General features: G+C 39.1%; 1 protein-coding gene and 1 non-coding gene across 20 annotated transcripts in view; both read left to right on the top strand.

Moving 5' to 3' along the window:
• VPS13B (vacuolar protein sorting 13 homolog B) overlaps window positions 1–24,703 on the top strand; it is a 784,482-nt gene that overhangs the window by 643,177 nt on the left and 116,602 nt on the right. The window lies entirely within an intron of this gene.
• On the top strand, window positions 11,879–12,013 carry LOC114116537 (small nucleolar RNA SNORA70). Its single transcript, XR_003590436.1, has one exon. It is a non-coding gene; the product is annotated as a small nucleolar RNA SNORA70 (small nucleolar RNA).

Genomic DNA, 24,703 nt, shown 5'->3' with positions numbered 1-24,703 from the left:
TACATAGTTATACAGTTTTTTTTCTTGTGATAAGAACTAAGATCTCCTCTCTTAGCAATTTTCAACTATACAGTACAGTATCAATTGTAATCACCCTGCTATACATTACATCCATATGACTTATTTTGTAATTGGAAGTTTGTAACTTTCGACTCCCTTCACTCATTTCCCAAGGACTTCCCTGGTGGCTCAGACGGTAAAGTGTCTGCCCGCAATGTGGGAGACCTGGGTTCGATCCCAGGGTCGGGAAGATCTTGTGGAGAAGGAAATGGCAACCCACTCCAGTACTCTTGCCTGGAAAATTCCATGAACTGAGGCGCTTGATAGGCTATAGTCCATGGGGTCACAAAGAGTCAGACAGGACTGAGCTGCTTCACTTTGCACTTTCACTCATTTTCCCCACCCCTCCGCCCCTGCCTCTGACAGCAGCCAGTCTATTCTCTGTATCTGTGAATTTGGTTTTGTGTTTTAGATTTTAGATTTTTGGATTCCACATATAAGTGAGGTCATACAGTGTTTATATTTCTCTGTCCAACTTATTTCATTTAGCACCAGGGATACTCATGTTGTCACAGATGGCAAGGTTTCCTTCTTGTGTAAAGCTGAATAATATTCAACTGTGTATATAGACACCACATTTTCTTTATCTTTTCATCTATCGATGGACACTTATGTTGTTTCCATTTCTTGGCTATTATAAATATTGTATCAATGAATGTGGGAGTGCATATATCTTTCTGTTTTTTAATTTTCTTCAGATAAAATGCTTAGAAATGGAATTGCTGAATCATATGATAATTTCTGTTTTTAATTTTTTAAGGAACCTCCATAGTGGCTAGACCGATTTACCTTCCCACCAGCAGTGCCCAGGGGTTCTCTTTTCTTATCAACACTTGCTGTTTCTTATCTTTTTTATAATAACCATTCTAACAAAGACATGAGGCAGTATCTCACTGTGGTCTTGATTTGCTTTTCCCTGACGATTAATAATGTTGACTACCTCGTCATTTGCCTATTGGCCCTCTGTTTGCCTTCTTTGGGAAAAAATGCCTACTTAGATCTTCTGCCCACTTTTTAATCAGATTTTTTTTTTTTTTTTGCTATTAAGTGGTATGAGTTTTTTATATATTGTATTTTAGGTATTACCCTCTTGTCAGATACATAATTTACAAATACCTTCTCTGACGATGGCACTTTTTAAACTCTCTTTTTCTCCCCTTTTCTTTTTTCTTTTTTTGGATTGAGTACAAATATGGCCTTTTGTGAGATATGTACATGCTTTCATCAGAATTTCTTGTTTTATGAACTCTGCCTTCTAAAATGATTCTTAAACTGATATTGAAGGAAGTTTCAAGCAATATGTAAATTTTTCTTGATTGATCCTATATTATTCCTAACAAAGACATCTACTGTTATGTAAGTTTTAGGTGAGGGGAAAAAAATCTGATGATGTCCCTTGAAAAAAGTTCTAAGCTTTCATCATGAAAACTTTACATACACAAAAGTAAAGAGACCTGTATAACAAACTCTGTGTCTTTCACACATCTTTAGTAATTATTGATGTCCTGTTACCCTTGTTAGATCTGTTCCTCTCACCACTTTTTGTTTATCCTCATTGTTTTTCTAGAGTATTTCAGAGGAAGTCCGGACATCCTTTTATTTCACCCATTCAGTTCAGTTCAGTCGCTCAGTCGTGTCCTACTCTTTGCGACCCCATGAATCGCAGCACGCCAGGCCTCCCTGTCCATCACCAGCTCTCAGAGTTCACTCAGACTCATGTCCATCGAGTCCGTGATGCCATCCAGCCATCTCATCCTCTGTCGTCCCCTTCTCCTCCTGCTCCCAATCCCTCCCAGCATAGAGTCTTTTCTAATGAGTCAACTCTTCGCATCAGGTGGCTGAAGTATTGGAGTTTCAGCTCTAGCATCAGTCCTTCCAAAAGAACACCCAGGGCTGACCTCCTTCCATTAATAGTTCAGTAAACATTGCTATGGCTTCCCCAGTGGCTCAGGGGTAAAGATCCACTTGCAATGCAGGAGACTTAGAGACATGGGTTCAATCCCTAGAGGATCCCCTGGAGGAAGAAGTGGCAACCCACTCCATCATTCTTGCCGGGAAGATACCATGGACAGAGGAGCCTGGCGGGCTACAGTCCATAGGGTTGCAAAGAGTTGGACTTGACTGAGTGACTGAATACACACACATATGTACAAGCATTGCCAACAAGTAAATATTTTTAAACGTAAGTTTAATATCTTTATCACAGCCAACAAAATGAACAAAAATTCCTTACTATCATATAATAGTCTATATTTAATTCTTCCTATTTTCTCAAAATTACTCTTTTAGAGTTGGTTTGTTTGAATCAGGAGCACACTGAGGTCCACACATACACTTGATTAATACGGTTCTTAACTCTTTTAGTCTGTAACAGTCCCCTCTCTCCTTTTTCTCCCCTATGTCATTTATCTGATGAAGAAATTAGATCATTTGACCTATAGAATTTCCTATATTCTGGCTCACTTTATCCTTAAAATGTTGTTTAACATTATCCTCTATCCTCCATATTTTCTGTAATGTAGTAAGTAGTTGTTATGGAAGCTTGATTAGATTTTAGTTGCTTTTTTCTTTCTTGTAAAGAAGGCTTCCAAAGTGACATGGTATCCTTCCTGTTATATCAATGGGAGGCACATGACATCTGCTTATTTCACTTAGAGCAGTGTTTACACAGATTGGGTCATCATCATCAAGTTCCCCTTTTACACATTGGTTTTAGCATTCATTGATTTGAACAGTTTGTCAGCAAGGTCCTCAATGCACAGAAATTAAATTCAGTGATTTATTTTTCACTAAGAGGGAAGAGGCCCCTTTCATTTACTGAGCAATTTCTATGTGCCAGAAATTCTGCTTGGCAGTTTTCCTACATTCTTTGATTTGTCCTTCCCCAAATTTTGTGCATTCTGTTATCATTCTAGTTTAATAGAGAAGTGTTTTGTTAGTTGCTCCATTGTGTCCAACTCTTTGCGACCCCATGGACTGTATCCCACCAGTCTCCTCTGTCCATGGAATTCTCCAGGCAAGAAATACTGGAGTGAGTTGTCATTCCTTCTCCAGGGGATCTTCTCGATCCAGGGATTGAACCTGAGTCTCCCGCTTTACAGGCAGATTATTTACCATCTAAGCTACTGCAAATAGAGAAGTCATATAGCTAATAAATGACCTAGTTGAACTGGTTTTAGGAAGAATTTTTACAGAAAAAATTAATTCTTAAATATATTAAGAAAATATTAGTTCTTATTTACATTAAGAAGTAGATAAGATAGATCAGGGCTTCCCTGGTGGCTCAGACGGTAAAGAATCCGCCTGCAGTGTGAAAGACCTGGATTCAATCCTTGGGTCAGGAAGATTCCTTGGAGGAGGGCATGACAACCCACTCCCGTATTCTTGCCTGGAGAATCTGCATGGACAGAGGAACCTACTGGGCTATAGTCCATGATGTTGCACAGAGTTAGACACGACTGAAGTGACTAAGCAGCAACAAGATAGATTAAATATAAAGACCAAATTGAATGAGAATGAAAACATCTATAGCATTTGTATTACTATTAGTAAATGATGTCAGTGTCACATAAGCTAGGTACCTCCTTTGTCCCAGTTATGGTCCATTGGAGTCCAACAAATAATTTATTTCAGTCTTAAATATCCCTTTAATGGACTAAAAATGTAAGCTATATGGTACTTCATTTTATAGAAAGTCTTGCTGTCTGCCAAATAACATTTTTATAAAATGAAAACTATATCATAAAACATTTTCTAATAGTTAAGCATGCAAAACACTGCAGTGTTGATGAGAGAAATCTTGAAATTTCGTCTACAAGTCTTTAAACATCATCTGTCTTCCTCGTTTGGAGTTAGTCTTGTCCAGAGCAAGTTGATGTCTATATGACCTCCCAAAGTCCTTCCTAGTCCTGTGATTCTCACACTAATGAATTCAAACAGAGAAGGATTATTAGGCCAAAACTCAAGAGTATCTTCAGAGCCAGCATGTAGGAAAAGTTACAAAATACAGATGTCTGTCAGGGATGAGGTCCAAAGGGAGAAAGAAGCAGGCCAAGAGTCAGAAATAGATATGTTGTTGTACTCCCCCCCACCACACACACACACACACACACACACACACACACACACACACACACACACACGTTTTGAATTTGGCCTTTAGCCAAAAGAATTTTTTTTTTTTTTTGGATACTTAAATCAAACTATTAGGCCATAATATTCAGTTGAGGTACAGTACAGTCCTGTGGTTGAGGATATGTAGTTGGGAAAAAATTATAGTTCATTCCATTCAAGGAAATGCAGACCAACTCTCAGTTCCTCAGACCTATGCCAGATTGTACTTTTTAGAGAATCTGTAATCCTGTGTTTTTCCTTCAGGAGTAAAATCATTCCGATGGTCTTTGGAATTAGCAGTATTTGCACATCGAGAATTACAAATGAAAATCAAAATCTTTAAAATATCGTTTAACTGTATAACATATGACAGAAATGTTTATGCTGTTTAACCCTGCAAGTAAGCTGTTCTTTGTCTTATATGGAAACATTTCTAAAATTACTACCACTTATTTTAATTGCTTACTGAATTTTTAAGAAGTGGTTGTATTAGGGAATATAAAAGAATTTGTTCTTTGTGGTTTTTTACTTTTTTGAGAGTGACGTGTTCCAAAAATCCTTCTTTCCCTTGGGCAGCAGGGTCGGAGGAAGAGGATCCTGTAGGGAACACCCAAGAAGGCGCTTGGTCGTTCTGTGTGGATGGAAAAACTGTTCTGTGGGCACAGCTTGTTGCTGGGTTGTTATTGTTTTTCTTTTTAATCCCACCCATACTGTTTGTTCATTTTCTGTTTTACATTTTTTTCTTTCCATGAATCTCAAGAGAAAAATTTGTCCCATAAAGTATGTGATGTACCCCTAAGCAACAAATTAGGTGTCTGTGGCTTTTATTCTAGTCTATGATGTGTTATGAATGTAACTAAATTGTCTAAAAAGCATTCCCCAAACTCATCTTTTCCACATTGCATTCTTTCTACATGATGATTCGCTTAACAGGACATAGGTCACCACCAAATAACGGTGGTCAGTACAGCCAGAAATTCTATCTGCAGATTTATGAAGAAAGAGCCAGTCATTCCAGCCCAGGAAATTTGCCTCTCCGTAGATTTTCTGAGATGATTTTGCAAGACTTAGAAAATTATAGATAACTATGAGAGCCTTCTTTGTTCCCTTAGCCACCTGAAACCTGAAAACAAACCAGCTGAACAGAGCTGTGGTTTGATATGTTCAGTTGGTATGTAAATGACATATTTTCTAACACCCTGTAGCTGTTCTTAATGGTAAATCGGAAAAGTATAAAGTTAAGAGTGATTGGCACTGAACTACTGTAAGTCATCATTTCAGGCAAATTTGACATGACATGAAATAAGGAAAGAATCACAGTCAGTGTCAAAGCCAGTCATGTTTCCTTGTAAGGGTATAAATCACCTGTGTGCCTGATCGCTTTCCTTTTGCATGTATGTCACTTTGGGACTGTAGTTTTGAGGTGGCCATTGCCCCAGGAAGCTGTACAGTTTGCTCATTTTTGCTGCATCAGATTTGAACATATATTTGAAATTCCAAATAGTCTTATGTGTTGTGAACAAAATTCAACTGTATACCTAATGATAAAAAAAGAATTAATGCTTGCTGATTTTCAAGTTTATAGTTAAATCTTACCCATTTAAAAAAAATGATTTCTGCCAGTGACCTGTCATCTCTTGTCAACTAGATTTTATGTATGTTTGAAATATGACAGTGCACATTTTGTTTAATGATATGTGTTTTGTATTCAGTCATAATATAATATTTCCCAGGTACAGAAGACTTTAAATGGAATCCTGAAAAGATGAAATATATCTTGTATATATGTGAGTTTTTATTATTTTTATATTTATAGTGACCTTTTATACATTGTTCATTTCTTGACCTCCAGGGGGTATACTCTATCTCCATCCAGGATGGGAATGTTGCCCTTCTTTAGGACACCTTGGACCTGTTTTTATTACTGACTCCTTCCTTCACATTGGGCTTCTTGAGGGCATTTATATGATGTTTATCTTTGCTCTCCAGTGCCTAACGTAGTACTTAGTAAAAGTTGACTGTGACTGAGTGAAAGCTTAAAATGAAATAGAGTAAGCTTAGCTTAATGTATTGAGACAGTCTCCTGAAGGTAGTTGCCAAAGTAAGGCCCTGCCTGCATATTTGTTGTAGTCTGGGCTCTATATGCTGTTGTCGTGATTGGTTTGGTAGATCTGTAAAGCCTGCTGAATGAGCAGGCTGGAGACAAGGAGACCCTTGTAATATTTCTGCTAAGAGGATTGAACAGAGTATAGAAGCCGGTGAAAGTGTTAGTCACTCATTCATGTCCGACTCTTTGCAACCCCATGGACTGTAGACTGCCAGGCTCTGTCCATGGAATTCTCCAGATAAGAAGACTGAAATGGGGAGCCTATCCCTTCTCCAGGGGAACTTCCGAAGCCAGGGATCGAACCCAGGTCTTCCGAATTGCAGGCAGATTCTTTACAGCCTAAGCCTGCACAGAGGAGTCAGGGATTTGCAGAGGTACACAAGCTGGAGTTGTATACACACAGATATACACAGATAACTACAAGAAAAAGTACTGTTGTTAAGTGCCAGTAAGAAGAGTTTAAGTTGTGTGTCTTTGGGGAATTCTGAAGAGAAATCACTTCTTACTTTGATTATTAGAGAAGAGTTATTTGTTTGTTTTGTTTCTCTAGAAAAAAGACAAAAAGTTTTTAAAGATGAATGAGATTTCAAAAAGCACTGATGGAGACAAACTAATGACAGCTAAGGTGATATGTAGTATAAACGTAGGAGGTTAGGATGAGGAGAGAGGAAAGGGCCAGAATTGGGGCATAATTCTTTAGGAATGTTAATGGAATTTGTGCAGAGTTTCATTTTTACCACATTGAGATTTCTTTCCTTAGAACATTTAATCCAGAATACCAGAGCTCAACCAAGGTTACTGTTTTGAAAACTGTATTGTACAGCCTGCCCTTTATTCAGGGCTTGATTATATACAGGCTTGTTTTTTTTTAATTCTTTATACTTTTTCTTCTTTTTTCTTCCGGCTATCTGCCTACAAATAATTCTTCTTCCCATCCTACCTCCATGCAGAGTTAAAATCTCGAGTCACTCTTGAATATTTATTAGCAGTTCTATAAAAGATCTGGTGAAAAGATAGCATGGAGTTATGGACTTATGCTTTGAGAAGATAAACTCTCCCATGGATAAATAGTTAAACCACATTAATTTGGACTGTAAAGATTGGTTAAAATTTACCAGGAAAGTATGGAGTAATTCTGTGAAAAATTTTTTTTTCTTAATCATACTGTAAATCATTTCTGGCAATACCAGGTACTTAACTATTTATGTATTACTTGTTTGTAAGTTCCGTGAAGTCACGAACCACATCTCTCTCTCTTTCTGGCCAGTTGATCCCTGACTTCCCCTTAATATAGAAACAATACATGTTTGGTGAATAAATTAAGAATCAATCAGTTCAGTTCAGTCACTCACTCATGTCCGACTCTTTGCGACCCCATGAACCACAGCACACGAGACCTCCCTGTCCATCACCAACTCCCGGAGTTCACTCAAACTCACTTCCATTTTGTCAGTGATGCCATCCAACCATCTCATCCTCTGTCATCCCCTTCTCCTCCTGCCCTCAATCTTTCCCAGCATCAGAGTCTTTTCCAATGAGTCAGCTCTCCATATCAGGTGGCCAAAGTATTGGAGTTTCAGCTTCAGCATCAGTCCTTCCAATGAACACTCAGGACTGATCTCCTTTAGGATGGACTGGTTGGATCTCCTTGCAGTCCAAGGGACTCTCAAGAGTCTTCTCCAACACCACAATTCAAAAGTATCTATTCTTTGGCACTCAGCTTTCTTTATAGTCCAGCTCTCACACCCATACATGACCACTGGAAAAACTATAGCCTTGACTAGATGGACCTTTGTTGGCAAAGTAATGTCTCTGCTTTTGAATATGATGTCTAGGTTGGTCATAACTTTCCTTCCAAGGAGTAAGTGTCTTAATTTCATGGCCGCAGTCACCATCTGCAGTGATTGTGGAGCCCCAAAAAATAAAGTCTGTCACTGTTTCCACTGTTCCCCATCTATTTCCCATGAAGTGATGGGACCGGATGCCATGATCTTTGTTTTCTGAATGTTGAGCTTTAAGCCAGCTTTTTCACTCTCCACTTTCACTTTCATCAAGAGGCTTTTTAGTTCCTCTTCACTTTCTGCCATAAGGGTGGTGTCATCTGCATACCTGAGGTTATTGAGATTTCTCCTGGCAGTCTTGATTCCAGCTGGTGCTTCTTCCAGCCCAGCGTTTCTCATGATATACTCTGCATATAAGTTAAATAAGCAGGGTGACAATATACAGCCTTGACGTACTCCTTTTTCTATTTTTTGGAAAAATAGAAACTAGTCCGTTGTTCCATGTCGTTCTAACTGTTGCTTCCTGACCTGCATACAGGTTTCTCAAAGAGGCAGGTCAGGTGGTCTGGTATTCCCATCTCTTTCAGAATTTTCCACAGTTTATTGTGATCCATACCGTCAAAGGCTTTGGCATAGTCAATAAAGCAGAAGTAGATGTTTTTCTGGAATTCTCTTGCTTTTTCGACGATCCATTGGATGTTGGCAATTTGATCTCTAGTTCCTCTGCCTTTTCTAAAATTAAGAATGCTTATAAGCTAATTAATCTCACTTTTACACATCCATTTAAATATATGCATGATATGTGTGGTACATGTGAAACTGTATACTAAATAAAGTATGTGAGTGAGTGAGTGAAAGTCGTTCAGTCCTTTGAAAGTTGCAAAAAGTCACTGACTCTTTGCGACTCCATGGACTGTAGCCTGCCAGGCTCCTCTGTCCATGGAATTCTTGAGGCCAGGATACTGGAGTGGGTAGCTGTTCCTTGTCCAGATCTTCCCAACCCAGGGATCAAACCCAGGTCTCCCACATTGCAGGCAGATTCTTTACTGTCTGAGCCAAAAATACTGGAGTGGGTAGTCAATCCCTTCTCTAGGGGATCTTCTTGACCCAGGAATTGAACATCGGTCCCTTGTATTGCAGATGGAGTTTTTACCAGCTGAGCTACCAGGGAAGCCCTAAATAAACTATAAATATAGTCAGAAATTGTGAAGGTTTTGAGCTCTACCCCCATTTGCAAGTTAACAGCTTAGCCTGCCAGAGTCTCTTGGATGCTTATAGAACATATGGGAGTGCTGGATCAGAGATGAAGGACAGTTTATTACCTACAACAGTATGTCTGCGTATGTGCCAGCTCTCCAAGCCTCTGTTCCCATAAGGGTGATCAAGAGAGCCAGGTGATGCTTAAACACATAGTCAGTTACATTACAAGACTGGAACCTTGAACTTGGGGAAACTGAGTCTTTTGAAATGGGAGATTAGCATGCCTGCCCTTTGTAGAGAGACACTGTCTCTGTCTTCCATAGCTGTTTGCTATGCATATGAACTTGAAAAGAAATCTTGAGCAAAGATAATGCCTTTTTTCTAAGATACGTGGGAATGTGATAGACCTATGGAGGAGTATTTCCTAAGAGACATATACTCTTAAAGGGCCTCTATGAGGGCAACACTTTTCATCTAATCAAGGAATCAACAAACTACAGCCTGCCCATCAAATGCGGCCTACCACCTGATTTTGTAAATAAAAATTTATTGGAACACAGACATACTTATTTAGATATTATTTACATACTGCAATGTTGTTCAGTTGCTAAATCATACCTGACTCTTTGCAACCCCATGGACTGCAGCACACCAGGCCTCCCTGCCATCACCAATTCCCAGAGCTTGCTCAAACTCATGTCCATAGAGTCATTGATGTCATCCAACCATCTCATCCTCTTTCATCCCCTTCTCCTTCTGCCTTCAATCACGGTCTTTTCCAGTGAGTTTGCTCTTCGCATCAGGTGGCCAAAGTACTGGAGTTTCTGCTTCAATATCAGTCCTTCCAATGAATATTCAGGGTTGGTTTCCTTTAGGATTGACTTATTTGATCTCCTTGCTGTCCAGAGTCTTCTCCAGCACCACAATTTGAAAGCATCAATTCTTTGGTGCTCATCTTTTTTATGGTATCCGTACATGACTATCGGAAAAACCATAATTTTGATTGTACAGATCTCTGTCAGCAAAGTGATGTCTCTACTTTTTAATAGGCTGTCTAGGTTGGTCATAGCTTTTCTTCCAAGGAGCAAGCATCTTTTAATTTCATGGCTGCAGTCACTGTCTGCAGTAATTTTGGAACCCAAGAAAAGGAAGTCTGTCAGAGTTTCCTTTCTTCCCCCATCTATTTGCCATGAAGTGATACGATCCTACTAGTTTTTTGAATTTTGAGTTTTAAGCCAACTTTTTCACTCTTCTTTCACCTTCATCAAGAGGCTCTTTAGTTCCTCTTTGCTTTCTGCCATTAGAGTGGTATCATCTGCATATCTGAGGTTATTGATACTTCTCCCGGAAATCTTGATGCCAGCTTGTGATTCATCCAGCCCCACATTCCCCATGATGTACTCTACATATAAGTTAAATAAGCAGGGTGACAGTATACAGCCTTGACCTACTCCTTTCCCAATTTTAAACCAGTCTGTTGTTCTTTATCTGGTTCTAACTCTTGCTTATTGACCTACATACAGGCTTCTCAAGAAGCAGGTAAGGTGGTCTGTTATTCCCGTTTCTTTAAGAATTTTTCACAGTTTGTCGTGATCCACCTGCTGCAGTAGGCAGTCAAGTAGTTGCAACACAGAACATACAATGCAGAAAGCCTCCAGTGTTTGCCATCATCTGTTTAGCCTTTTATAGAACAGTTTTGTTGACCTCTTGATCTAAACGTTTAACTTTATGACAAGCCTTCATAAGACATTTCAGGCTTGTTTTTGGTTCTAAACTATTTGCTTTTTTTTTAAGTTATTCTGTGATCCCAATTGACTTCTTCCCAATTATTAAGATTATTGTCTCTGTTGGAAAAGGAAATGGCAACCCAGTCCAGTATTCTTGCTGAGAAAATCCCACGGACAAAGCAGCCTGGTGGCCTGTAGTTCATGAGGTTGCAAAGAGTCAGACATGACTGAATGAGCACACTCTGCACTATAGTTTTTCTTATTACAAAGGGCTGTTAAGAGCAATTATCAATAGTTACTGTATTCTTAACTTTTAGTTTTAAAAACAGTCTTATAGCAGAGTATCACCGTACAGGTTTGTAAGCATTGCTTATTTGTCAGGTTGCATACTTTTGAACCTCTGACACAACCGGGTGACTAACATATGGGAATTAGTGTAAAGAAGTAAATGAGCTCCCTGGGTTCTAGAATCCTACACTCCCAGCTCTGTACCTTTTGATTGAGAACCTTAGCAAGTTGTTCAACCCTTCATTTTCCTCATCTGTAAAATGGGTATACTCTTCTAACTTAATTACCATTCAGATTGAATCAAATAATGAAAATCTTGGCACACAGTATGCACTTTAAAATATAAACTCTCTTCCTAAAATGTAACGTAAAAAATCAAGTCCTATATTTATATATCACTTTAGAATTTTAAAGAGCTAGAGTAGTCTTATTCTTCATTCCTCCTTATTCCAGATCTTCCGAATTTGTTACCAGTAAGATTATTGAGGCTCAGATTAGTTATGTTACTTCAACTCAAGGTGACAGAACTAGTTTGCAACCAAATTTAGGTTAGACATAAGTCCCCCTGAGTCTAGCTAGTCTGTTTCTTGGTTCTCTGTTCTTTACAGCCAATTAAGCTGACTGTGCTCTTTTCCCCATGGGGGCCCAGTGTGCAATGGCAGCAAACAGGAGCCTCCTTGGTAGTGTATGCAACCTGTTGCCTGTATGTGTTGCCCTAAGGGACCTTGGAAGCAACTCTTTCTAGTGGGCATTCATGACTGGCCTGCTGTCCCCAGTCTATCCCTGGGTTGGGAAGATCCCCTGGAGAAGGAAATGGCAACCCACTCCAGTACCCTTGCCTGGAAAATCTCATGGACAAAGGAGCCTGGTAGGCTGTACAGTCCATGGGGTCGCAAAGACTCGGATACGACTGAGAAACCACTTTCAGAAGGTCAGAGTCCCAATTAATGTTTTTTATAATAGACCATGTACATTTGACTATTCCATACAGTGAGTGAAGTACCTGAACAATTAGAGCTGAGACTAGAACACAATAGTGAGTTTACAGTTTGTAGCCTCATTAAAAGAAAACCATAAAACAGTAAAGTTGCCCTTGGTCCAACCTTAGTTTTGACTCAGAAGTTCTTAATATATTTTTATTATTTGTCTTTGTGGAAAATATTTTATTGAAAAATGTCATATTACACACCTGCATTTGCTTGAAACTTGGTAGCTTGATAAATTGATAAGATAACTGGGTCATATGTTAAGTTTTTTGAAAAACCAACCCAAACATAGATCCTAATAAAAGAATGTTACACATTTCCTTTTAAAGGCTAAAAAAGTATTTCTCAGGACTCTTAAATTACCATATTCTAATACCAAGGGAAAATAAAATCTGGACTGAGAGTCTTGTTTGTACTTAGAGGGTTTTCCGGACAGGAAGGTAGTCTTGATGCAATGCAGTAAGCCAGAATACCAGTGGGGCATTACAGGTGAAAAATCTGCAGCTGTACCCCTTCACCACAATGTATTACAACTGTATGCTGGAATATTTCCTGTACAGAAATGGGGTTTGGTTAACTTTGTTTCCCAAGAGTAGATCACATTAAAATGTTATAAAATCATGATTTCCTGCATTTGAATACTTGTGGTTTCTCAACTGGTTCCAATATTTTAAGGTTTTCTTTTTTTGGGAGTATGACTTCTATTAGTTGAAAATGTATAGAAGCTTTTCTTTTCCTTCTTCAAAATCAACTAAATAGCAGATACATATAAAAACTGGTATTATAAGCTAAAAAATTTTTATATTACATATGTATTTGTATTTTATGTCATTATTAAATGGTAGGTTTATATGTTGAAGTAGAAGCACAAAAAACTGACATACCATTATCAGGATACATTTTATGTGTAACTCAATTTTATTTTAATTAACTATTGAAAAGTATCTCTACTCAGGTGCTTTTGATTTGTGTAATGTATATGTTTCTCTTCTATGAATAATCGATTGTAGAGTGTTCTTCATGTTTAAAAGGACAGTTAAGTCCAGTAATAATCATAAATAGAAATCACTTCAGTATTTATAGAGGCAAGGCTGGTTTTTTCGCTTGCTACGGTTTTAATGTTTATATTGCTATTTATTTATCCTAATTTCTATAATAATATGTTCAGTTCAGTTCAGTTGCTCAGTTGTGTCCGACTCTTTGCGACCCCATGAATCGCAGCATGCCAGGCCTCCCTGTCCATCACCATCTCCCGGAGTTCACTCAGACTCACGTCCATCAAGTCCGTGATGCCATCCAGCCATCTCATCCTCTGTCGTCCCCTTCTCCTCCTGCCCCCAATCCCTCCCACCATCAGGGTCTTTTCCAATGAGTCAACTCTTCGCATGAGGTGGCCAAAGTACTGGAGCTTCAGCTTTAGCATCATTCCTTCCAAAGAAATCCCAAAGTTGATCTCCTTCAGAATGGACTGGTTGGATCTCAGATGTCCATTTATCCTAATTTCTATAATATATAAAAGTTATTCTAATTTATGTAATAATACAATGTTTTATACATTGTCTCTTTCAATCACCCATCAATCCACTTTTTTTTTTTTCTTTTTCCCTTTTTTTTGGTTCTGGTTCAATCCACTGTTTTATGCTTTGGCCTCTCATTCTCTGTTTTAACTGTCCACTTACCTATATTCTAGTCATCAATTTAAAACTCTTTAATCTCTCTGCCCCTAATTTTTCTAGTGCATCCACACTGGGGAATATATTTGGTCTTATCACCAAATATATTGACCTTGTGATAAATGTAGTGTATCCTTTTACTTGCTTAGTGAGATAAGATAACTTTCTGTTAAAAAATAAGGGTTTCACAACAATTAACTGTTTCAAAAGTTATCAACCAGGAATGTTCCAGTTTGAAAAGCCCTTTTCCCACCCAGGGGTGTAGGTCAGAAAGAAAGTAATGCTCAAAATTCTCCAAGCCAGGCTTCAGCAATATGTGAACCATGAACTACCAGATGTTCAAGGTGGTTTTAGAAAAGGCAGAGGAGCCAGAGATCAAATTGCCAACATCCACTGGATCATGGAAAAAGCAAGAGAGTTCCAGAAAAACATCTATTTCTGCTTTCTTGACTATGCCAAAGCCTTTGACTGTGTGGATCACAATAAACTGTGGAAAATTCTGAAAGAGATGGGAATACCAGACCACCTGACCTGCCTCTTGAGAAACCTATATGCAGGTCAGGAAGCAACAGTTAGAACTGGACATGGAACAACAGACTGGCTCCAAATAGGAAAAGGAGTATGTCAAGGCTGCATATTGTCACCTTGCTTATTCAACTTCTATGCAGAGTATATCATGAGAAACGCTGGGTTGGAAGAAGCACAAGCTGGAATCAAGCTTGCTAGGAAAAATATCAGTAACCTCAGATGACACCACCCTTATGGCAGAAAGTGAAGAGGAACTTAAAAGCCTCTTGATAAAAGTGAAAGAGGAGAGTGAAAAAGTTGGCTTAAAGTTCAACATTCAGAAAAAGAAGATCATGGCATCTGGTCCCATCACTCCATGTCAAGTAGATGGGAAAACAGTGGAAACAGTGGCTGACTTTATTTTTGGGGGCTCCAAAATCACTGCAGATAGTGATTGCAGCCATAAAATTAAAAGACGCTTACTCCTTGGAAGGAAAGTTATGACCAACCTAGACATCATATTCAAAAGCAGAGACATTACTTTGCCAACAAAGGTCCGTCTAGTCAAGGCTGTGGTTTTTCCAGTGGTCATGTATGGATGTGAGAGTTGGACTGTGAAGAAAGCTGAGTGCCGAAGAATGGATGTTTTTGAGCTGTGGTGCTGGAGAAGACTCTTGCGAGTCCCTTGGACTGCAATGAGTTCCAAACAGTCCATCCTAAAGGAGATCAGGCCTGGGTGTTCATTGGAAGGACTGATGCTGAAGCTGAAACTCCAATACTTTGGCTACCTCATGCGATGAGTTGACTCATTGGAAAAGACAGATGGTGGGAGGGATTTGGGGCAGGAGGAGAAGAGGACAACCGAGGATGAGATGTCTGGTTGGCATCACCGACTCGATGGATGTGAGTCTGAGTGAACTCTAGGAGTTGGTGATGGACAGGGAGGCCTGGCGTGCTGCGATTCATGGGGTCGCAAAGAGTTGGACACGACTGAGCAACTGAACTGAACTGATACTTGAGGCAGTAGATAACAGAAAACTTGTAAGCTAAACAAAAGGCTTAACAGAAAGAACCGGGGGATGAGATGTCCACACAGACTTCAAAAGTTCCAGCAGATTCCTGGGAAACTAGGAGGATTTGTCTAAGCCCAGGTTTATGCACTTAACCCAGGCTCTGCACATGCCAAGAATGACCTAAGAAGGCCTGTGCTTTCACCTCTGGATGCCCTTAAGGCTCTGTATAAGCAGGAAGGGAAGATCATGGCAGAGTTGAAAGCATACCTTAACAGGCACACAGAGCCACTTGGAAGAGACTAGATGTGGTTATTGTTTCCAGGCCTTTAAGGAAGTCTCTGTCTAATCACTAACTTATCATTAAGCTCATCAAGTAGAGATTTCAGTGGCCACATGACAAACAGACTTTTTAGAATTAATTCATAAATGTTAGTAACAACAACAACAAAATAAGTACAAATAATGACAAGCCCTGGAGGAAGAGAATCTGATTTCCACAGTTGCCATTATTTATTAAGGATATAATAGTAGTAAAATAGTTAATAATATTCATTGATATAATAAAATTTTCTATCATTTAAAATGCCCAGTTTCCAACAAAGAAGTATGCACTCTGCAAAGAAACAAGAAAGTATGCCCCGTATACAGAGGAAGAAAGCAACCAGTAGTAACTGTCCCTCAGACACCCAGATGTCGTCCTTACTAGACAGAGACTTGAACTGTCTATTTTGAGCATGTTCAAAAAAGCCTAAAGAAAGCCTTGTATAAAGGACTAAAGAGAAATATGAGAATGTTGTCTCCCCAAATAGAAAGTATCAATTTTAAAAGAAAAGATAGAAATTATAAAGAAAAAAAACGAAATCCCAGAGTTGAAAAGTGTAAGTGAAATTAAAAATTTGCTGGAGGTGCTCAATAACAGATTTGAACAGGTAGAAGAAAGAAGGAGTAAGTTTAAAGATAAGTCCACTGAGATGATGAGTGTAGAGAACAGAAAGAAAAAAGGATGAAAACAAATGACCAGAGCCTTAGAGACTGTGGAATGCCATCAAGTTTATCAATATGTGCATCATGGGAGGCCTGGAAGGAAAGGAGAGAAAGGAGAATAAAGACAGTTTGAAAATCTAATGGCCAAACACTTCCCAGATTTAATTTAAAACATCAGTCTGCACATCCAGGAAGTTTAGTGAGCTTAGACAAAACTCAAAGATTTCTGTACCAAACAAACCTTGACTGCAACTGGAGAGAAGTGACTTATCACATATAAGGGATCTCACTAAGAGTAACAGCTGATTTCTCATCAGCAACCATGGAGACCAGAGGAAGAGAGAGAACATATTCAAAGTGCTGAAAGCAAAAGGCTGCTAAAGAGAAAATGATTGCCAAGTTAAGTGACTATAAACAGTGGGATAAATTGTAAGGGCCAAGATGTATTCTGCGTTCAGATTTCTTTCTAAGAATCCACTGTAAAGAAACTGCAACTGGAAATTGTAAATGATTCACTATAGGGCTGTTTTTCTTCTTTAACCTAAAGGTAGTTAGTTTAAAGAGCAAAGGATTTATAGGCAAAAGGTCTGCCACTTACTAAGTGTGTAACCTTGAACATATTACCTAACTTCTCTAAGCTACAGTTCACTTACCTGTAAAATGGGAATAATGTATTCCTCGCTAACATAATATACAAAAAGAAAAAACTTTGTAAATTGTAAAAGATTATTTTTCTACCACAGCTTCCATCAGTATTTTTGTTACTGGGGCTTCCCTGGTAGCACAGACAATAAAGAATCTGCCCACAATGCGGGAGACCTAAGTTTGATCCCTGTGTTGGGAAGATCCCCTGGAGAAGGAAATGGCAACCTACTCCAGTATTCTTACCTGGAAAATTCTGTGAACGGAGGAGCCTGGAGGGCTGCATTCCATTGGGTCACAGAATTGGGCATGACTGAGCAACTAACATACAACCAAAATCATGAGTAATGATGGGAAAAGCAAACTGTTTTAGCCCTACTATGCTTTCCTGTTAATTGGTATCCCAGGAAATCTGGATATGTGGTGGAAGGAATGACAAAGATGGTATCCTCTGTTGTAACCAAGCCTTAGTAACTTACTCCTGAATGGCAGCTCCAGCTTTGTGCTCACTAACCGGCCCTACACAGTCAGCTAAGCTCTCTATCTTGTCATAAGATAATGGAGAGGACAGTTGAATCAGACTGATAGATTATTTCACTTGCTAATACTACCATCTCTTTAATATGTACATAATTACAGGGAATGCACTTCCTCTGTATCCTTTTCTTAGGTTGATTGGTGGCACTGAGTGGGCAAAGGGGCAATGAATGGGTCCAGCTTTAGCAACCCCTGGACAAAGAATTCAGAACTGTTTATCTATGAGGACAGATGGGCAGTTGCTACCCTGCTAATAGTCTTGGCAGTACTATTAACTAATAAAAAACAAATTAAGTGCCAAAATATTCTTTGTACCAAAAATATTTTTAAATGGCCAACACACATGCAAATCTTCCCAAGTTAGCCATCAAATGGAAACAAATTGTGGAATCATATTTTAAATGCAGGAATACATGTGCTTTTACCAACTGGCAGATATACAACCTAAAATATATTTCTATGCAAAGACCACATATGCTTAGAGTACAGTTTATCATGTATGGCTGGCTAATTTTTTAGGTTCTGTCAAATAATGGATAGGAAAACAAAATGTAATAAAAATATATATAATCTTGACAGTCATTTGAAATGTACCATGTGTTACATGTGCAATGTTTTCCAGTGCAACCAATTTACTCGTTCCCACTTCCCATGACTCAGTACTAGATATTTAGGCTCTCTAAATTATTTTTTGGCAACCAAACATTCTTGGAATAGTCATCTTTCCTTCAAGTTATTCAGTGCAAGCATTAATAATAAATCCTCAGTTTTGATATGTAACTAAAGATCATTCACATCATCTCTTTCAAAGCTAAAAGCACAAAATAAAGCTATTTTAAATAGATCACACAAAACAGACCACAGATTTATTCCTGAGAATAGTTGTTGTTTAGTCACTAAGTTGTGTCCAACTTTTCTGCAACCCTATGGACTGTATACTTTCCAGGCTCCTCTGTCCATGGGAGTTTCCAGGCAAGAATATAAGAGTGAGTTGCCATTTCCTTCTCCAGGAGATCTTCTCAACCCAGGGATTGAATCCTCCTCTCCTGCATTGGCAGGCAGGTTCTTCACCCCTGAGCCACCAGGGAATAATTGCTGCCATATGAAGCACAGTGTGACCCACATTAGATTTTTTGTTTAATTATGTTACTTCCAACCTGGAGATTAGCAATGTCTGCTTCCAGCTGAATGGTAAAGGAAGATTAGTAAGCAAATGAAAAGGTTGGTAAAATTGAATGTGATCACAAAATAATTTGAAGGGAGAGCTCAATATGTAAAACAAGACCTTTTTAGAGTAGAAAACTGTAAACAAAAAAAGATTGTTGTTTTTTCAGCACCTATCTTCATTTGTAAATTTTTAAATTATTTATTGAGCATATACCATGTGCAGACTCTGTGCCATGAGTTTATTGGAGAAATAGCTACCAGGCCTCAGGAAGGAGCAATAAGCTACTCCTGAAGTCATAACCATTGTCCCTGCCTCCTAAATGAGATATCAGTTCAAACTCATGCCTCACTTCTCTCTGTCCTACTCACTCCCTGAACTGAGATTTCTCCCCTGCTTGTCTGGATTCTTGTCAAGAAGCCCTTAGAAGAAATAGATTAGCCATCATAGTCAACAAAAGAGTCCGAAATGCAGTACTTGGATGCAGTCTCAAAAATAACAGAATGATCTCTGTTCTTTTCCAAGGCAAACCATTCAATATCACAGTAATCCAAGTCTATGCTCCAAGCAGTAATGCTGAAGAAGCTGAAGTTGAACAGTTCTATGAAGACCTACAAGACCTTCTAGAATTAACACCCCCAAAAGATGTCCTTTTTGTTACAGGGTACTGGAATGCAAAAGTAGGAAGTGAAGAACCACCTGGAGTAACAGGCAAATTTGGCCTTGGAGTACAGAATGAGGCAGGGCAAAATAGATTCTGCCAAGGGACACACTGGTCATAGCAAACCCCTCTTCCAAAAACATAAGAGAAGACTCTACACATGGACATCACCAGATGGCCAACACCGAAATCAGATTAATTATATTCTTTGCAGCCAAAGATAGAGAAACTCTATACAGTCAGCAAAAACAAGACTGGGAGCTGACTGTGAAACAGATCATGGATTCCTTATTGCCAAATTCAGACTTAAATTGAAGAAAGTAGGGAAAACCACTAGACCATTCAGGTATGACCTAAATCAAATCCCTAATAATTGTACAGTGGAAATGAAAAATAGATTTAAGGGACTAGATCTAATAGATAGAGTGCCTGATGAACTATGAGTGGAGGTTCATGACATTGTACAGGAGACAGGGAGCAAGACCATCCCCAAGAAAAAGAAATGCAAAAAAGCAAAATGGCTGTCTGAGGAGACCTTACAAATAGCTGTGAAAAGAAGAGAAGCAAAAAGCAAAGGAGAAAAGGAAAGATATACCCATTTGAATGTAGAGTTCCAAAGAATAGCAAGGAGAAATAAGAAAGCCTTCCTCAGTGATCAGTGCAAAGAAATAGAGGAAAACAATAGAATCGGAAAGCCTAGAAATCTCTTCAAGAAAATTAAAGATACCAAGGGAATATTTCATGCAAAGATGGGCTCGATAAAGGACAGAAACGGTATGGACCTAATAGAAGCAGAAGATATTAAGAAGAGGTGGCAAGAATACACAGAAGAACTGTACAAAAAGATCTTCCTGACCCAGATAATCACAATGGTGTGATCAGTCACCTAGAGCCAGACATCCTGGAATGTGAGGTCAAATGGGCCTTAGGAAGGATCATTAAGAACAAAGCTAGTGGAGGTGATAGAATTCCAGTTGAGCTATTTCAAATCCTGAAAGATGATGCTATGAAGGTGCTGCACTCAATATGCCAACAAATTTGGGAAACTCAGCAGTGGCCACAGGACTGGAAAAAGTCAGTTTTCATTCCAATCCCAAAGAAAGGCGATGTCAGAGAATGCTCAAACTACTGCATAATTGCACTCATCTCACATGCTAGTAAAGTAATGCTCAAAAATTCTCCAAGGCCAGCTTTAACAATACATGAACGGTGAAATTCCAGATGTTCAAGCTGGTTTTAGAAAAGGCAGAGGAGCCAGAGATCAAATTGCCAACATCTGCTGGATCATGGAAAAAGCAAGAGAGTTCCAGAAAACATCTATTTCTGCTTTCTTGACTATGCCAAAGCCTTTGACTGTGTGGATCGCAATAAACTGGAAAATTCTGAAAGAGATGGGAATACCAGACCACCTGACCTGCCTCTTGAGAAACCTATATGCAGGTCAGGAAGCAACAGTTAGAACTGGACATGGAGCAACGGACTGGTTCCAAATAGGAAAAGGAGTATGTCAAGGCTGCATATTGTCACCTTGCTTATTTAACTTCTATGCAGAGTACATCATGAGAAATGCTGGACTGGAAGAAGTACAAGCTGGAATCAAGATTACAGAGAGAAATATCAATAACCTCAGATATGCAGATAACACCACCCTTATGGCAGAAAGTGAAGAAGTAAAGAGCCTCTTGATGAAATTGAAAGAGGAGAGTGAAAAGGTTGGCTTAAAGCTCAACATTGAGAAACTAAGATCATGGCCTCTGGTCCCATCACTTCATGGCAAATAGATGGAGAAACAGTAGAAACAGTGGCAGGCTATTTGGGGGCGCTCCAAAATCACTGCTTTTGAACTGTGGTGTTGGAGAAGACTCTTGAGAGTCCCTTGGACTGCAGGGAGATCCAACCAGTCTATTCTAAAGTAGATCAGCCCTGGGTATTCTTTGGAAGGAATGATGCTCCAGCTGAAACTGCAGTACTTTGGCCACCTCATGTGAAGAGTTGACTCATTGGAAAAGACTCAATGGGGGTTGGTGGGGGGGTATTGGGGGCAGGAGGAGAAGGGGACGACCGAGGATGAGATGGCTGGATGGCATCACGGACTCGATGGACGTGAGTCTGAGTGAACTCCGGGAGTTGGTGATGGACAGGGAGGCCTGGCGTGCTGCAATTCATGGGGTCGCAAAGAGTTACACATGGCTGAGTGACTGAACTGAACTGACTATCTGGAGACTGATCTGTATCCCTTTTTTCCTGCTCTTCCCAAACCTCCTTCCTCCTCTGCTTCCCAGACTTTTCCATTGAGCCCTCTGGAACACTTGCTCAATGACTAGTGAACTTTGATAAACCTCGGCCTCCTCTTCAAGAATTTCCTCTCCTCCTTCTTAAATGAAATTCTTCTGTCCTTTGGGGCTCTGTACAGCACTATAACCCACTGAGGTGTGAGCAGTTTATTCTCCACATCACTTCGCCTCGGGCTTAGGAGATAAAGTGATCTGCTCTTCACCTGTGCCACATGCCTGCACTCTTCTCCCCTCCTGTAAAAACCTCCTGCTTCTTGGATACTTGTCGCACCCAATTGTATCCCCCTCACTCCTCTCTGTTGTTGCCACCTGCTGACTATTTGCTCATTCTCCCTCATCCTCAGAAGTCTTCAGCCCGTGGCATCTGGCCTTTTTCTTCACAGCTGTCAGCATCCATGTGAAGGAGCCAGCCAGACCCCAGCTTGAGCTCCTCACTCTAGTGCTCTCCTCCTCTGCTTCATCTAAGTACTCACTCCCACACACCAGCCCTGGAACTTGTCAACATCCCAAACTGCCCCTTCTCCTAAATCATTCATTCCAGCATCCTAATCTTACTAGCAATCTTTCCGTCTCTCCAGTCTGCTCACTCGGCAAGCCCCACTACCATCATTCGTTAAACTTTTATGTATAGAAACTTAACAGTTCTCTGCTTTCTCGCTATCCATCAGCTTGCTCTGTTCTCACATCCCTTTCTAAACAGTTTATATTCTCAATTCATTTAAAACACCTTCTTTAGAATAAGTACTATAAGTTTCTTTGCTGTCTTTCCATTGCATTCTCTTGATGAAAGAGGTTAAGGCTGGTTGAATCTACAGGTATGTATCAACACAGTTAACTCCCTCTCCCACATTCTAGAAGAGCCAACTCCATACTCAGGATTTCCACTTAGATGGCTCATTGGTGTCTCCAACTCAACTTGTCCAAAAATGAACTTAGGTTCTCCCCTCCTCTACCCAATACGGACCACAAACCCACTCCCCAATAGGATGCATCATTCTTACTCATACCAGTAAATGACATCAGCACCCATGCAGTTGCTTGGTCCAGAAACCTGGGAGTCATCCTTAACTCTTCCTTCTCTAGTATCTAATCAGTCAACAAATTTTTATGTCTCAAGAATCTCCCACATACCACCAACCATACCATAAGCCATCTAGTTTGTAGCATAGACCACTGTCCTAACCTCGTAATTATCTGTTCATATTCTTGCTCATCTCATTCTCTTCTAACACATTCTCTACACAGTATCCAGAAGCTTTTAAAAATATAAATTTGACTTTAAGCATTATTCCTTTCCTTAAAACCCTTCAAAGTTATCTCATAGGCATTAAGATAAAGTCTAGAATCCTTATCATGGACTAAAATAATTTGTTTTTATTACTTACTTTTCACCAATGAGGGAACTCGGACTCAGTGTCATTAAATAAGGTGCTCAAGGTCTCAGAGTGGTGATTAAGGGTCATGGCCAGAATTTTATCCAATGAAATACCAAGATTTTTTTTCTTTTTATGATGAAGAAATTTAAAAAATAAAGATTATATGGTTTATAAATTTGTGGCTCAATATGTATTTTAGTAGACAGATGACTAAAATTACCTTTAAAATGTTTAATTGTACTGAGTGGTGTTGTCAGCTTTTCTTTTGAGGTTTTCAAGACAAAACTGTTCTAAAATGGTGGAAAGGAGTCATATATGACTTTTGTAAATGCACTGATAGGCACACAATTTTAAATATTTTCAACAGCGTTTCATTTGGAAGTTTCATTTATTAACACCCCTTTATTAACCAAGGAAAATAGGGGGTATAAAGGAAAATCCTGATGAACACACAGCACAGATTTTAGGATGTATGTCTATAGTAGTTCTCTACTGTTTTCTAATTTTGAGAGTCGCCTGGAATGTTGCGATTGAAGTATGTAACCACAGAGCCAGCCTCACACAAAATTGTGAACAAAATAAAATTTTTCTTTGGCTTTCTTCCAAATCTCTCTTTTTGAACTTTCACAATTTCTCCGTCCCTAAGCCCCAGTGTTGGTACAGTTCACTTTCATTCCCCTTAAATTACCTAATGGCTTCCCACAATGGTTCCCAGCTTGGTTTGCCTTTTATTATGGATCTATTCCAACTCCCTCCTATACATCAAAACTTAGTAGTACTTTTCTCTTAATGTCTCACTCTGCTTTCCAGTGTGACAGCCAATTTTCATAAGTTATTATACATTAATTTTAATGGGAAACTTCTGGAGACAATACCAGAAACAAGTCTTTTTTCCATCCCATCCCATTTGGTATGTAACCTTACTATCAAGAAGATGATTTTTGAACTTTACGTTCTGTTAATTTACTACTAATAAAAAACAATAAGTATGTTAAATATGTTTTTTCATTTGCCCTCTCCCAGGAGATTCTTATGTGTCTCACATCACTTCCCACATCTTATCCATAACTGATAAAGGACTGACTTACTGGCAGTCTAGAAAGGAGTTCAGCAAGGAGATATTCCTTTATCTCTCAAATAATAGCCATCACTCAGGAACACATCTTAATAGATATACAGCAGAAAACCATATTGAACTATGATTACAAGCTTCCTGAACATCCAGATTCAAGGTTTATTCTTTCCACAAGTCCAACCCATTGTTGAGAAATCTAACAAACAGGACTCTTATTCACAACCTACCTGATTCTTTTAACAATGCCCAAGCTTCTAAGTTTTGATGCATAGGAGAGAGTTGGAATAGATCGATAATGAAAGAAGTGTTCTTTGTGCATGAGAAGGATAAATACTTAGTAACTAACATTTCTTAAGCTTTTATTGTGTGCTATTAAATAGAATGTTTATCTCTTTTAATCCTCACAACAATTCATGAGCCAATTCTGTTATTATCCTCTTTTTAGGGATATGAGTACTGATGTTAGGAAAATTAATTTGCCCAATAACCCATAGCTAATGGAGCTAGGAATTGA

Source organism: Ovis aries, chromosome 9 (genome assembly GCF_016772045.2).
Source record: "Ovis aries strain OAR_USU_Benz2616 breed Rambouillet chromosome 9, ARS-UI_Ramb_v3.0, whole genome shotgun sequence".
Taxonomy (NCBI): Eukaryota; Metazoa; Chordata; class Mammalia; order Artiodactyla; family Bovidae; genus Ovis; species Ovis aries.
This window is presented reverse-complemented; position numbering and strand designations above follow the sequence as displayed.